Source organism: Dermacentor silvarum, chromosome 6, assembly GCF_013339745.2.
Source record: "Dermacentor silvarum isolate Dsil-2018 chromosome 6, BIME_Dsil_1.4, whole genome shotgun sequence".
Classification (NCBI taxonomy): Eukaryota; Metazoa; Arthropoda; class Arachnida; order Ixodida; family Ixodidae; genus Dermacentor; species Dermacentor silvarum.
Window position 1 is genome coordinate 152,166,598 of NC_051159.1, and position 14,578 is coordinate 152,181,175.

A 14,578-nucleotide genomic window follows, 5' to 3' on the forward strand; every position below is an offset into this window, starting at 1 on the left:
GCGTGAGCTCTGAAGTGTGTAAAGGTTAAGATGCGGCGGTGGAGCACTCGCAAAGAAAACGTGCGGTCACCCGCTCGTTCACTAGCTGGTTTAGTAGTTTGTTTAGTCGTTTGATCCTTCATTTAGTGGTTCGCGCGCTCGTTTAGTCGTTCGCTTGCTCGTTCGTTCAACTATTAGTTCGTACGACTACTAGGTCTCTGAGAAGTATATTACTGTAGGGCACTTAGGCTGGTGCGTTCGTGCCCTCTGCCAGCCTTTGAGCGTCATAGCTGATGCGTGCCGCGAATTTACATGGTATAAGGACGGCGCGGATTCTTTAGGTTACTGGGGGCTTGCTGGAGGCCAGGATGTTGGCATTCGATCGTAAAGGTGTTATTTACAATCATTCGCAACAAGCTCTTGCGACCCGCGTTTGACAAATGTTGCGTACCTAATTGTAGCGCACGCGATACATTCGGAGTCGTCGTGGTACTGTGTTAGTTCTCCTTTACTCTTTTTAAGAAAATAGTTATCAAAACATTTCGATGGGGGCGAAATGCGAAAACACCCGTGTACTTAGATTTAGGTGCACGTTAAAGAACCCCAGGTGGTCAAAATTTCCGGAGTCCCCCACTACGGCGTGCCTCATAATCAGAATTGGTTTTGGCACGTAAAACCCCATAATTTAATTTTTTTTAAGTTATCAAAACAGGAAAAAGGAGCTGCCATCACTGCATTTGTATAAGCCTTCGTACTGAAATTACGAGTATATGCTGTACACGAAGTTACTCGGAGCTAGAAAACCAACGTGAATGCTCAAAGCGCACCGCCTAACTATGCGTGCATTCACTCTGCGAAAGGTCGTCTGGTACGCTCAAGCGATGTAGGCGGCGCCACGGTCGAGGATGGAGTGCAAAAGAAAACAGAAACGAGGAGGAGTGAAGGCGGAGGACGAGAGTGTCGCTACTTTACAAAGTTTCAGGTACGGTGGTTATTTCAGGGGTTTTAAACATCACACGAGTCTAGTTTCCTCCGGCTCCTCGGGGCGGCGGTCCCGTCGTCCATGCGAATGTATATATAAAAATGTCACAGTTTCGCCCTAAGGGCGAAGCAATGAATGCGATAGCAACACAGCAATGTCATACGAAGGTGAGCGGCTTTGGTAGCAATATGAATTGTAGTAAACATGAGCTGATTAAGTAAGCAGGTGTGCTGCGGCGTAAGTAGACCGACATGAAGAGAGACTCGATGACCACGAGGAGGCGCGTGTGAAACGGTGGTGTTGATGAGAAGCGCTTCCCGTGGGCAGCGCGTGCGAAGGGACACACCTGTAGCGCTGCACTGCCGACCCGGGCAGCATTGCATGTGTAGCGTGCGTTGGAAAATGTGACCCGACTATTACTAACTGATTGAACAAGCGTGGTGTGAGCGCGCACAAACAAACATGAATAGATCACACTGAATGACTGCAGACAACGACTGTCAAAACGCTGGCAGCAAGCGTATATATACGCCGCAGCAGCGGGCGAAGGTACGTGCGGTCTATCGCTTCAACGGAAACTGAGCGGCGAATGCACGGCGCATAAAGGTCAGAGCCGTGTGGAGATAAGAGACGGTGCGGACGAGCGACGAGCGCGGTTGTTGGCAGCGTAAAAGTGCGCCCCCCCCCCCCCCCCCCCGCGCTCCCTCCGGCGCTGGCTTCCCGCTTCCTTGCTTGCGCGTGGGTGATTGAATGCGTTCGCTCTCCGTGATAGCGCGCGTCCCCGCACGCTTCCGCTCGGGCATACGGCGCGCGGCGAAGATTTTATCTATAGGGAACCTCACGGCGACGGCGACGGCAGAAATCCGGTAGAAGTGTCCATATAATTGCTATCGCAATAAAAAAACAGAAAGTTGTCGTTCTCCATTTTGAATTTCATTTCTCTTCTGTCGTCGTAATGGGGAGGCCACGTATTTTCCTGGCTCCTGAGCACCAACGCGCCTATGTGCTAAAGTGCTTCGCTGGTCATCCACCTTCACAAAGTAGAATGGCTCATTAATTTTATTTTTCACGTATGTACAATAAATTCTGTCAATCTTCCCCGAGCAAGTTATGTGTAAACTATAATTATAATAAAGTCGCTTTATTCCAAGCTTTCCGCGCTTCCGATCAAAGTGCTATGGCGGTGGACGGCAAAACGCGAGGTGCATTTGTGGCCCTCTACCGAACGTGGCTTGACACGATTGGGCAGCCTCCGAGATTAGGCGGCATCTCTGAGGCTATGGTGCAGTACCTGTACTTGCTCAACGCGCGTGGTTCGGAGAACTTGAAGTAGCTGGCATGGGCTGCTCATCAGGGCGTTTATCTTATTCTGAACGCCATAGGCGGATTTCAAGGATGTTCTTTTCCAATCATTTGGCAGTCTCGATGGCATCGACATCATCATTTCAAATGTGAAGAGGATGCAGCGATAACTATAACTGAAGAAAAGTTTCTTTCAGATTTAGGTGCACCTTGAAGAATCCCTGGTGATCGAAATTAATCCGGATGTCCCCCACTACGGTGTTATTCATAACTTATAAGGTCATTCGATTTCGGGTAAAACCCGATAATCCCCGACTTTTGCAACCCGAACAAGTTTTACGAAAATTGGGTTGGATCTACTGTCTCCTCGAAGTTCCACCTTTTTGTAAAGTGTAAGATCGAATGTAAGTCACAAAACGAATGAACACGAATGTTACCAGTCAAATCCTGAATTTGGGCTGTCGCACAATAAAAACCCAATTTCCCTCCACCCCCCTCCCCCGGTTTTCCTCTTAGCACCTCATTTCCACCACCCGCCCCTTTTAATTAAGTTGCCACAACAATCTAGCATAGCCTCTACTGCTGCAGCCTTTGATTTTTTTTTTCATTGTCTGTCGTAAGAGCTTAATTATACCTTTCGGCCATAGATGCATAACTCACAGCCAGAAAAAAAGCCATCTAGCAGGCATTGCTATAAGATGATGATATTTGGTGTTTTTTGGCGCAAGGGCCAAATGTGGCCAAAGAGCGCCAAGACAATGAATGGTATGTTTGCCATGATCAGTGGGTTCCGATGGTAGGATGCTATGTGGCTGTAAAGGGGCCTAAGAGCAAATCGCGGTATATAAGCGTAAAACATATATCGAATAGAATTATGGCAGTGACGTGTGGAGTAATCTGTGGGTCGTGAATGTATGAGAAGTGGTCATGGTGCTAAAATTAAGGATATAAAAGCAGCACAACGCTACCGAAGGCCTTTGTGAACAAAGACCACGAGGTACGTGCTTTCTTTAATAAAATACCGCAGCAGTGGCCTCTGCAGAGAGGCCGTGCTACACGTCACCTGGATAGATAACGCGGAAATTATGTATGTCTTTTAAAAACGCGAGAAGTGATTCATATTTAAAAAGAGGTTCATTGCCCAAAAACATAGAAGGATGTAATGGGAGATATTGCCGTGATGGTAATGGAAAATGTTTTTTCCTCCGAGGCTCCAGTTCAGGGCACTGTAAGAGGACATGAAGTACACTGAGTGGCTCGCCACATTCATCACAGACAGGCGGATCGCCACCGGACAATAAGTAAGCATGTGTACTGTATGTGTGTCCTATCCTGAGTCTGCAAAGTGTAACCTGTGTGCGGCGTGTCTTCGATTCTGGTGGCCAATGAGCGAGATGAGGCTTGATAGTGTGTAATTTGTTGCCCGTTTCTCTGTCCCACAGACGTTGCCAGTAGGTCCTGACCTTTTTCTTAATAAAGGGCTTTAGGTCCATTACAGGGACGGCTATGGGTGAAGTGGCAGCGTCTGTATGAACTGATGTGGCTAGCTTGTCGGCCAACTCATTCCCTTCGATCTCGCGGTGCCCTGGCACCCAGCAGAGCACAATTTGCTGATTGGATACATACGCGGTGCAAATGGTGGAATAAAGAGTTATAATTACGGGGTTTCTGTGCCTACTTGGAGTGTTTAAACATTTCAACACGCTCCAAGAGTCAGTGTAAATGACTGCCTTGCGTATGTCTAGCTGTTTGATGTGTTTAACCGCCGCCAGGATGGCGTAGGCCTCCGCTGTAAAGATGCTTGTGTTTGGGTGTAGAACTCCCGCAGCAGAAAAGGATGGACCGACCGCCGCGTAAGACACGCCAGCGTGTGACTTTGAAGCGTCAGTAAAATATTCCGGGCAAGAGTATTTGTGCTGCAATTCGAGGAAATGCATACGGATATGTAGGACCGGCGCATGCTTTGTAACCTCAATGAAGGACAGATCACACTGAATCAGCTGCCACTGCCATGATGGCAGCTGTACAGGAGGGGGCATGACATCGTGCTCGTAGAGTGACACATCCATTTCTTCGGCAAGACCTCTTACTCGCAGTGCGTAGGGCTTTCTAATGGAAGGGCGGTTCTGAAAGGTTTGGACACTGGACAGATCATGTATGGTTGTGTAGGTAGGGTGCGAATTGTTTGAGTTCACTTTCAGGAAATATACAAAGGATAAGTACGTTCTCTGCAGATGGAGCGACCATTCATTTGATTCAGCGAAGAAGGCTTTCTACGGGGCTTGTTCTGAAAGCACCCGTAGAAAGGCGGATGCCCAGATGGTGGACAGGGTCTAACATCTTCAAGGCGCTCGGCGTCGCGGAGTTATATATAATGGAACCATAGTCCATACGTGATCGAATGAGGCTCTTATAAAGATTCAATAGACATCTTGTGTCACTACCCCACGTAGTGCGAGACACTTTCAACATGCTCATTGTCTTCAGGCACTTGTTTCTTAAATACTTTAGATGTGCGATAAACGTTAACTTCGCATCTAGAATTACGCCTAGGAATTTGTGTTCAGTTTTTACAGGTAGACCCTCACCCTGTAGCTCGATGTTGGGATGAGGGTGCAGACCTCTCTTTCTGGAGAAGAGGACGCATGTGGACTTTTGTGGGTTAAGCCGAAACCCATTCTCGTCTGCCCACTTAGACAGTTTGTTCGGACCAAGCTGAACCTGCCGCTCACAGATTGCAAGGTTACATGACGTGAACCCTAGCTATACATCGTCGACATATACTGAATAAGATATGTTGCGTGGGATGTACAGACGCAGAGAGTTCATTTTCACGATAAAGAGGGTGCAACTAAGCACACCACCCTGTGGTACTCCAGTTTCCTGCACATATGGTCTTGATAAGGCGCTACCCACACGAACACGGAATCTGCGGTTGGACAGATAACTTTCAATGATATTGTTACGCGAAGAACGAGTCAGTAAGACGGGCAACTATTTACAGGATGTATTTACAACAGCGGTTGCAGCGCTGACCGGTTAGGTTCACAGCGCGAGCCCAGCTCGTTCTTCCTCTTCTTTTCTCGGGTGATGGCGCCCGCGCGCCTCGGTCAAACAATCAAATACCACACGCGTGTAGCATAATCCCCCGGCGGCAGAAGCGACGTCCCGGAGCGTCTAAATGTCATCACTGGGAGGGTGATACTGCTTCAGTCGTGTAACGTGCACGATATCACTGAACTGGGAAGCAGATGGGGCGTCAGGGGCGATCTCGTATGTGACGGGAGTCACAGCACGAAGCACTCGATAGGGGCCTGTGTAACGCGAAAGCAGTTTTTCTGACAGGCCGACTTGACGCGACGGAGACCATAGAAGCACCAAAGAACCAGGCGGGAAGTGCACGTCTCGGTGTCGCTGGTCGTACAAACGCCTTTGACTCTCTTGGGAGTTCAAAAGGCGGTCACGGGCAATTTCCCTTGCGTGAGCAGCGCGGGCGACGGCATCAAGTGCATATTCACTGGTGGGTGCCGCGTGAACAGGGAGAGTTGTGTCGAGGGGCAGTGCTGGTTCGCGGCCGAACAGGAGGAAAAATGGGGAATAGCCGGCTGTGTCGTGGCGCGAGGAAAAGGTGACAAACGGCAGAGTGAGGTCCCAGTCTGTGTGGTCTGAAGAGACATACTTCGCGAGCATGTCTGTGAGAGTGCGATTAAGACGCTCCGTGAGGCCATTAGTTTGCGGATGGTATGACGTGGATAGCTTGTGCCTCGTGGCACAGGACTGCAGGATGTCCGCGATAACTTTTGACAGGAATGTCCGGCCACGGTCTGTGAGAAGTTGTCGCGGAGCTCCATGTAATAAAATCACGTCGCGTAAAAGAAAATCGGCAACATCTGCAGCTTGTAGGTAGCGCTCGGGTGATGGCGTAGCGCGTGGCGTAATCTGTGGCCACAGCGATCCACCTGTTCCCAGAGGTAGAAAGAGGAAAGGGACCAAGTAAATCTAAGCCAACCCGAAAGAATGGCTCCGCGGGAATGTCGATTGGTTGTAGGTACCCAGCAGGTAGCGTCGATGGTGTCTTGCGTCGCTGGCATTTATCACACGCAGCTACGTATCTTCGAACGGAGCGAGCAAGCCCAGGCCAAAAGAAGCGTCGGCGGATCCGGTCGTAGGTACGTGACACACCGAGGTGACCGGCAGTGGGGAGGTCGTGAAGTTCGTGGAGAACAGCCGAGCGAAGGTGTTTAGGGATCACAAGGAGTAATGCTGGGCCGTCGGGGTGAACGTTGTGGCGGTAGAGTACGCCATCTTGAAGTGTGAATAAGCGAAGGGAACTGTCGGCAAGTGGAGATTCCAGGCGGTCAATGATGACACGCAAGGACGGGTCACGGCGCTGCTCGTCGGCGACATGGACCAGAGGAAAAACAGAGAGAACGCAGGCGTCGGTGTCAGGCTCAGACGGAGAGGTCGGGTCTTCGACTGGGTAGCGAGAGAGGCAATCTGCGTCCTGGTGTTGGCGTCCCGATTTGTACGTCACTGTGTAGGGATATTCTTGTAGTCGGAGAGCCCAACGACCAAGCCGGCCAGTAGGATCCTTGAGCGACGAAAGCCAACACAGCGCATGATGGTCTGTGATTACTGAGAAGGGCTTGCCATATAAATATGGGCGGAACTTTGAAACAGCCCAGACGAGAGCAAGACATTCGCGCTCGGTAATCGAATAGTTGCGCTCTGCAGTTGTCAGGAGTCGGCTAGCGTAGGCTATAACGCGGTCGTGGCCGTGTTGGCGTTGCGCTAAGACGGCGCCGATCCCATAACCACTGGCATCGGTTCGGACCTCTGTTGGTGCGGACGGGTCAAAGTGGGCCAAGATCGGTGGATTAGTCAGAATCGTGATAAGGCGTGAAAATGCGGCAGCCTGAGGGGAACCCCACGTAAAAGGCACGTCTTTCTTCATAAGTTCTATGAGTGGTTGAGCGATTGCTGCGAAATCTTTCACGAACCGTCTGAAATAAGAACAGAGCCCCACAAAACTCCGGACGTCTTTGACAGACTGAGGTACAGGGAAAGCCGTTACTGCTCGAACCTTCTCCGGGTCGGGTTGTACTCCGGAAGCATCGACGAGATGGCCGAGCACTGTAATCTGTCGGCGCCCGAAGTGGCACTTCGATGAGTTTAATTGGAGCCCAGCCTTGCGGAAGACGTCAAGGATGGCTGCAACGCGCTCAAGGTGCGTTTCAAATGTAGGAGAAAACACAAGGACGTCGTCGAGGTAACAAAGGCAAGTTGACCATTTGAAACCTTGAAGCAGAGAGTCCATCATCCGTTCGAACGTGGCGGGGGCATTGCATAAACCGAACGGCATAACCTTAAATTGGTAGAGGCCATCTGGAGTGACGAAAGCGGTCTTTTCTTGATCTTGCTCATCGACGGAAATCTGCCAATAACCAGATCGAAGGTCAATGGACGAAAAGTATTTGGCACCGTGAAGACAATCAAGAGCGTCGTCAATTCGTGGTAAAGGGTAAACGTCCTTCTTAGTGATTCGGTTTAGGTGGCGGTAATCAACGCAGAAACGCCACGTGCCATCTTTCTTTTTGACGAGCACGACCGGCGACGCCCAAGGACTCGACGAGGGCTCAACAATGCCTTTGGCGAGCATCCTGTTTACTTCCTGCTGAATAACTTGCCGCTCTGCCGTGGACACACGATACGGTCGGCGGTGAATGGGAACAGCATCACCAGTGTTTATCCGATGCTGAACAAGGGACGTCTGACCAAGTGGGCGATTTTCAGTGTCAAATATGTCGCGGTAGGACAACAAAAGGCGATATAGGGCGGCTGCTTGGTCAGGGGCGAGGTCCGGAGCGACCATGGGACGTAATGGGCCGTCGAGGTTCAAGGCATCCTGTAGGTAATCAGGAGGATCTGGAGACGCGTCGGCTGCAAAAGCAGTGACGTGGTCGTCTGTCACAGACCGGAGCGTGGCCACCACTATGCCTTCAGGTAACACTTGCTTCGTCAAGCCAAAATTGATGACGGGGAGACACATCCGATTAGCGGCAAGGGTAACGACGGAGTGTGGCACAGAGACGTCGCGCGCCAGGAGGACGTCGCGAATAGGTGCAACGACATAGTCGCCATCAGGCACGGTTGCCGTTGAGGCCAATTCGACGAAGGTTAGGGCTTTTGGAGGTAGCCGAACAAACGCTGTAGTGCAGAGGGTGTTCGGTGGTTCGGGGCGAACGTCGGAAACAAGAGGAAGCTCGAGGCACAGCGTACCGGTGGAACAGTCGATGAGGGCAGAATGCGTCGTCAGAAAGTCGAGCCCGAAGATGAGGTCGTGAGGGCAACTGGTCAGCACGGTGAACAGGACTGGAACGTGGCGGCCAGCAATTCCGACGCGCGCAGTGCACATACCACTGACGGCAACAGTGGCGCCATTGGCGACGCGTACGGCCCGAGTGATGGCAGGCGTAAGAACTTTTTTGAGGCGACGACAAAGATTAGCGCTCATTATGGACACTTGGGCTCCAGTATCAACCAATGCCTTGAATGGAACACCATCCACGTCTACGTCAATTAGGTTCGCGTTCGTGAGGAGCGTCAGCGGAGGATTTGTACAGGACGGACGGGATGCAGCACTACCTCCAGGAGCTGCATGGCCTAGTTTTCCGTCCGGCGGTTTGGCGAGGAAAAGCGGTGAGGTTGGGGTGACGGGGAGCGACGGCGTTGAGGCGACGGCGATCGCCCGGAGGAGCGGCTGTCAGGGGCATCAGAAGTAGAGTACGGACGGCGAGGTGAGTAACGGCGAGCGTCGGCGTATGGGCGAGGAGCAGGGAATGAGCTCCAGTACGGCGGCATCCAGGTGCTGCGGCAGTGGCGGGATACGTGACCAACTCGGTGGCAGCGGAAGCAGATCGGTTTGTCGTCGGGGGTACGCCATTCAGCAGGATTGCGTGGTCGGGGAGCGAAATACTGGTCGTTGAAGGATGTGGCCATGGGAATGGATGCCGAATCAGGTCGGGAGACAGCGCAGGCGGTAGGGATGCCAAGGTTGGCAATTTCGTGCCGCACAACTGCTTGTATGACGGAAATAGTAGGGGCCGCTGGGTCAAAGGTACCGTCGAGGGGTCGTGGTTGAAGGGGGCCGGACTCGCCGCTTCAATCTCACGGCGAACGATACGAGTGACGTTCTCTTGAAAAGGTCGTGTGGCAGGAAGAGCGGAGCAAGATGACGTGGCAGGGGTGTTTGGGAGCCGGGAAAACTGTGGGACGACGCGGCGGCATTCTTTGACGATGGCGTCGACAGTACAGACGTCGTTATAGACGAGCAAGTTGAAGGCGTCGTCCGCGATGCCTTTTAGGATATGGCCCACCTTGTCAACCTCGGTCATGTGCTCGTCGGCTTTCCGGCAAAGCGCGAGCACTTCCTGTATGTAGGCGACATACGATTCTGTCGATGACTGGACACGGGTAGCAAGCTCCTTTCACGCAGCCTGTTGGCGACCGGACGGGTTGCCAAAGAGGTCGCGAAGCCTCTCTTTGAAAGTGGCCCAGCTGGATATCTCAACCTCATTGGTGCGAAACCAGACAAGTGGTGTCCCGTCCAGATAATATATCACATTGGCAAGCATGATGGTAGGGTCCCAGTGGTGGCTTCGGCTAACACGCTCATACATGCTGAGCCAGTCGTCGACGTCAACGCCATTTTGGGCGGAGAATGTCCCAGGATCACGGAGACTAGGAACCGTAACGTACGTTGTGGTAGGCGCGGCAGGTGTAGGAGGCGACGGGGTGTTTCCATCGGAAGCCATGGCTGAGAAGACGACGGTGCGGCCGCTTCGGAGCTCCGTGGCGAGGACGGGGAACGTTCCACCTCCACCACGATGTTACGCGAAGAACGAGTCAGTAAGACGGGCAACTATTTACAGGATGTATTTACAACAGCGGTTGCAGCGCTGACCGGTTAGGTTCACAGCGCGAGCCCAGCTCGTTCTTCCTCTTCTTTTCTCGGGTGATGGCGCCCGCGCGCCTCGGTCAAACAATCATATACCACACGCGTGTAGCAATATTCAGCATAATGCCACGTATTCCAAAGTGTGCGAGGTCTCTTAGTATTCCGAATCGCCACGTGGTGTCGTATGCTTTTTCCATATCAAGGAAAACAGACAGGAAGAATTGCTTGTGGACAAAAGCCTCACGAATCTGAGGCTCTGAGCCTCTAGGCGTATCAGATGATCAGTGGTGGATCGGCCGTCGCGAAATCCACACTGGTATGGGTCAAGCAGCTTGTTTGATTCTAGGAAATGTATCAGACGGCGGTTTATCATCTTCTCGAAGACTTTGCAGATGCAGCTTGTTAGAGCTATGGGCCGATAACTCGATACGGACGATGGATCCTTGCCCTGCTTCGGGATAGGAATCACTATGGCCTCTTTCCAGGCAGAGGGGATCTTGCCGGAGGTCCATATACAGTTATACAGACAGAGAAGGGTTTTCTAGGTTTCGGAGGGCATGTTCTTCAACATTTCATATAGTATGCGGTCAGAGCCTGGGGCAGATTGGTTGCAGCAGGCGAGTGATGCATGCAGTTCTGCTAGAGTTGTAGTTGTACGGCTCGTTCCCGGTGCTCTTTCGGTCTAGTTTTTGTTTTTCTATTGCTGATTTGTATGTTGTAAATGCTGTAGAATAGTGCGATGAACTGGACACATGTTCAAAATGTGCACCCAGATGGTTCGCTTGGTCCTCCAGGCTGTCTCCTTGCGTGTCTACCAGGGGAGGCGGATGTGTTTGTCGTCCTCTTACTCTATTGACCCGGTTCCAAACCTTGGCCTCATCAGTGTATGAATTGATGCTTGATAAGAATGTTTGCCAGCTGTCTCTCCTGGCTTGTCTGCGCGTTCTCCTACCTTGGGACTTGATTTTCTTAAAATTGAAAAGGTTTTCAGCAGTAGGAGAATCGCGAAGCTGCCTCCATGCTTTGTTCTGCTGCCTACGCGCGTTCCGGCCTTGTTCATTCTACCATGGAACACGGCGTTTGCTAGAAAGTCCACTTGTTTGGGGGATACACTTAGAAGCTGCATCAATTATCAAGTTAGAAAAATACTCGACGGCACCATCAATTTCGAGCGAAGACATGTCAGCCCACGAGATCGTACTGGTAGGTGTTTGGTATTTCTCCCAGTCCGCTGCATCGACCTTCCACCGGGGAGCATGTGGTGGAGATTCGTGTTGTCTTGTTGCTCTCAGCAGTATTGGGAAATGGTCGCTCCCGTAAGGGTTTTTTATAACTTCCCATTCAAGTTCGGGTAATATGGATGGAGAAGCTATGCTGAGATAGAAGAAAAAGTTTTGTTTGCAAGACAATAATATGTAGGTTCTTTTTTGTTTAGCAGACATGCACCGGATGAGAAAAGAAAGCCTTCAATTAGACAGCCTCGAGCATCGATGCGAGAGTCGCCCCACAGTCCGCTGTGTGCATTGAGATCCCCAAGAACAAGATAAGGTTCTGGCAATTCGTCTATTAGGGACTGGAATTCATGTTTGTGTAAGTGGTAAAGTGGGGGTATGTAAAGCGAGCAAATGGTGACGAGTTTGTTTAAGAGAACAAGTCGAACTGCCACTGCTTCGAGGGGCGTTTGCAGTGGTAAACGTTGACACGCTATGCTTTTCTGAATTATAATGGCAACACCGCCTGAAGATGCAAGAGCATCATCGCGGTCTTTACGAAACGTAACATACTGTCGAAGAAAGCTTGCATGTTCCGATTTTAAGTGAGTTTCCTGTACACACAGCACTTTTGGATTGTGTTCGTGGAGAATTTCTTGCACATCATCGAGGTTCCTAAGAATGCCTCGGACGTTCCACTGTATTATTTGTATATCCATACTGAAAGTAAAATTGGTGCTGTGTGTACAAAAAAGGAAGTGTTGCCTTAGATTACAGAACCTTTTCCAGGCCCTGTAACGCGGGATTTGTCCTTTCTGAAGCGGTCGAGGGAGCCTCGCCGCTCCTTAGGCGCTTGATGCGCCGTCGGGATGGGTGTAGTGTCTATTGCCTCATGTGAGGCGCTGGACACACGCTCTTGCGAGCGAGAAATTTCGCGAGAAAGTCTCGCCGCGAAGGACGAGACCTTTGTGCCCACCAGCCCGGAGGTCGATGGGGCTGCCTTTTGGCCTGAGCTGCGCCGGCTGTTGCCAGCGGCAGCAGGGGCCGGAGAGGGTGAGGCAGCCTTGACTGCACCCACCGTGGGCGCTGCTGGCGGTCCTGCCGGTTCGCTACGCGAAGCGCAGGATGCCGCCGTGGACTGTTGTGGTGCCGGTAACCCTAGGGTAACCGGGCTTGTTTGCTGGTTGGGTGGGGTAGGCTTAGCTCCTGCCACCCTGGGGGCAGGGGCCACAAGCGACAGCTCGCTGTGTGCGGGCTGGGCAGGTGGCAGTGGCCGCTGCGACGCTGCCCCCCGACGCGCCGCATCAGCATAAGATGTGTTGTGGAAAAGTGAGCACCTCTTGAAAGAAATATTTTCTTTTACTTTTAGGGTGATTATGTCCTTTTATTTTTTCCAGTTTGGACAGGAACGTGAGTAGGATGCGTGGTCACCACTGCAGTTCACACAGTGAGGAGTGCCAGTACAGTTGTCGGAGCAGTGGCCCTGTACTCCACACCTTGCACAAGTTATTTGACCACGACAGCTCTGTGAGCCATGGCCAAATCTTTGGCATTGGAAGCACCGTCTAGGGTTAGGGACATATGGTCGAACAGTTAACCTAATGTATCCTGTTTCGATGGTTTCAGGCAGAACGTTAGATCCAAATGTGAGGACAAGATGTTGGTGGGGATTTCTTTGTTGTCCCGTCTGATGATGATACGTTTTACATTGGTGAAATTTTGATCTTTCCACCCTTCCAGGAGTTCTGCTTCTGATAATTCTAGGAGGTCTGCTTCTGATACGACTCCACGTGAGCTATTCATTTATCGGTGTGGTGATACAGAAATTGGTATGTTGCCGAAAGTCACAAGGTTGCCGAGTTTCTCGTACTGTTGTTTCTGAGGGACCTCAAGAAGAAGGTCTCCGCTAGCCATTTTGATGACTTTGTAACCTGAGCCTAAAGCTTCCGTCAAAGATTTCGCAACTATGAATGGAGAAATGGATCTGGCCGGTTTTGAAGCATTTTCACTGTGTACAACATGGTATTTCGGATAGATTTCCTTTGGTCGGTTGGAATACAGGCTAAGTTCATCGGTGCGTCCCCTCTTTAGAGGGTGACGATCAAGTAGGCGGGGAAATGCTGGTGTTCCCATAACGGTCTGTTTTATTTCGGCGGCAATGGCGGCCACCCACCACGGAGCCCAACTAGGGGACGCTGCAGTGCTTAACGCGTAAGGCTGCAGGCGCCAACCGTACATTGCCACTATAACCTAATATATTGTACCCAAGGGAGGGCATATACACAAGCTTAACCGAAGCCGCCTATGAAAATTAGGAAGTGACAGAAGAGAAGAGATGATAGGATAGTTAAAGAAAGGAGACAGGAAAGCAAAAGGTTGGAGAGGGGGATAGGAAAAGGCGACCACCGATTTCCCCCGGGTGGGTCAGTCCGGGGGTGCCGTCTACGTGAAGCCGAGGCCAAAGGGGTGTGTTGCCTCTGCTGAGGGACCTTAAAGGTCCAAACACTCAGCGTCGGCTCAACCCCCAGGATCCCCTTTTCCCCGGACACGGCTAAGCCGCGCACGGTTAGACGCGGGAGGGTCCAACCCTCGTGTGCTCGGGTACGTGGTGGCGCAACTCACCAAACGCCTGCTTGCGCAGACGCCCCTGCGGGGGGCATTGCTATAAGAACAGGATTGGTCGTCAGAAAACATTTTACTATTCTCAGGTGCATGGTTTACTAGCAGCGATATCTTGTTAACACATTGATTAATTCTTGTCCCCACACGATGGTCAAAGGCTCATACCTAAGCACGTTCGTCATGCTCACCATGCCACGGCAGTTCACACGCTGGGAGCATCCGGGTCACTTGTGGCAATCAACAACAATGACCTCAGGAAGTAGCACAAAATGCCAAGAATCGAGTGGTAGTAAAGAAATTAAAAAATATCAATGAAAATACACAAAAGAGACATAAGTGAAAAACTGTTTAAAAAGGCTGTGTTGAATAAAATTGGCTTTGGTTTATCTCTGGTTAAACCTAGGCGAGTAGCAATAGCTACAGACCCCCCGCTGCCGCTTAGGCTTCGTTTGTAGTTAGACACCATCCATACTGCGGCCTCAACTATGGCTGCGGCGACGCGAGCTCTCCCCTTCTATTAGCCCC